The following is a 2,370-nucleotide window of genomic DNA, read 5'->3' as shown; positions in this document are numbered from 1 at the left end:
AAATTAAAATTCGCCTAATTTTTCATGTTTAAAAATCAGAATTACAACTTTTATGTAAATAATAAAGTGTACAAATCAAATTTAAATGAAAAATATAAATATAAATTATAGTATTCCAATTTTCATTGATTTTCTAAATAATTTTTTTAATATTTTTTACGCTAATACCGATAGAATTTAGAGATAAAATCGACGAACGCTAATTTTACGCATAAAATGCAAATTTTTCGTGAAAAACTAAATCACCCGCGCGACAGAAATGACGTCGTTCCAGGGTTCTGCACAGTAATCGAAGTCAAAACAGACCGAGTGTGCGGTCGGTTTTGCTGCGTTAGTATATAAACAAAAAAACCGCCCCCTTTCCTCTTAATTCTCGGATGACTTCGAACTCTCTCAAACCAACTTCAACTTCAACTCGATTTCAAGGCTATTACTTCAACTTCTAGTGCAAATTAACAGCAATGGAGGCACGAATCAAATATCGCAAACCCTCTCCAAACCCGTTTTCAATGGTAAGTATCCAAACTCTTTTCAAGTGCTTGGCTTATGTGTTAGTATGGAATCCTATTCAACTTAAATTTGTTTAATTTGTTTAGTTTTCAAGCTTTTATATGTATGCATTCTGTGTATATATAATTTGTATTACATGCAATTTCTTGTCGTCGGTTATGTCATGAGAATGAAAATGGTGGATTCCTTGTTTTTTATTGGGTTTTATATCAAACTGGCCACTCATTACGTCAAAATGTCTCACTTTACCCACCCATCTCATCGGGGACTCGTTTAAGCCACTGTAAACAAAATATATATCATTTTACCCACAATACTATTCATACATTTTTATTTAATCATTTATCAAAAATTAACCATTTGTTTTTTTGCTACAAAACCACCTCGAGTACCTTCATAATTGTCTCTATTATTTATCAAAATAATTTGGAAATTAATAAAGCAACATAGCTATTGATAAGTGCATATTTTTGTATATTTTAAATGCCTAATTATTGCTTGTTCTCACTTATTTATTTGTTTATTTGTCTTTTTTGTAGGAATATTGCAAATGCTTGAAGAAATAAAAGAATAAAGCAAAAAAGAGAAAAAGATGGAAGAAAAGGATCATAGGGGAATATTCTCAAGTAAGCATCTAGATGGGACACTTACACCCCCTTCTACCCTAATTTCCCCTATAAATACACACCCCCCCATCATGTTTCAACCTACCTAGGATTTCATATTTTTAGTAGCCTCTCTTTTATGTAGTAGATCTAGTAGTAGCACTCTAAATTTGTAAACACTTTTATTATATCAATACAAGTATTCATTTTTGTTCTTAAATCTTGCTCTTTACTTTTACTTCTAGGCTATGAAATTTTTCTCTAACCACATGAGACTCAAAATTACTTGTGGATTGAAAGGAGCCTAATTATGTGTTTTAAGCTTGCATTTTTTAGTATTTAGATTGAGCCCCTTTTAATTCTCAATATTATTAGTGGGTTCAATGGTTTAGTATTCTAGATTTTGATTTTAGCTTGTAGTTTGATGGGGGTTTTGTTAGATACATGGTAGATAAGCTAGTTTTGAAGTTTTGTTTGATTTGGAGTTAGTTTGGTAGGATTTGGTATTGTTCTTGTTCTTGGTTTTTAGTATTTTTAGGGACTTTTTGGTGTAAATTTTAGTTTGTGATTTTGAATTGAGGTTAGTGGGTTTATGTTAGAAATATTTTGTTTAGGTTAGATTTGAAGTTTGGTGTAGTTTGGAGTTGTTATGGTTTGATTTGGATCTCGTTTTGGTCAAGAAATGGATAGTTTAGGGGCTTTTTAGTGTAGAATTTATTGTTGAATTTGGTTTAGAGGCTAGTGGGCTTTTATTTGTTATATTTGAAATGGCTTTATTTTCCCGTCAAATCAATTTTCCGGCGAAATTTTGCCTATTCCGGCGACCACCATTCTTTCCGGCGGTTTCATTTTGTTTTTAAGATTATGCTTTGTTTTTCTTATTTTTGAGTTCACGTCGTGATCTGCTTGGATTCTTTCTTTTTCTACTATTCTAAATACACGCGCGTGACTTCCTCCCTTTTCCTTTTGCCCAGTCAATTGGTTTAGCCGTAGTGAAATACTTTGTTTTTGTTTCGTTTAGCTAAGCCGCGACATGTTCACGTACATCTGTTTATATGTAATTTGTTTTTCCGTTAATCGTATTAGCTTGTCCTTTTTTTATGAAAAATTAAGTTCATTGTTTTCTTGTTCTTATTTTGTCATTTAGCATATAAAAAAACACCTTTAAAAAACTAATTTGTCTAATCCGCCTAAATTAGAAATTAAAGTTTTCGCGAAAATAAATTTAGTCCTTGGAACGAATCTTATATTACTA

This window comes from Daucus carota, chromosome 1 (assembly GCF_001625215.2).
Source record: "Daucus carota subsp. sativus chromosome 1, DH1 v3.0, whole genome shotgun sequence".
Lineage (NCBI taxonomy): Eukaryota > Viridiplantae > Streptophyta > Magnoliopsida > Apiales > Apiaceae > Daucus > Daucus carota.
The sequence above is the reverse complement of the archived record's forward strand: the minus strand, read 5'-3'. Positions refer to the sequence as shown.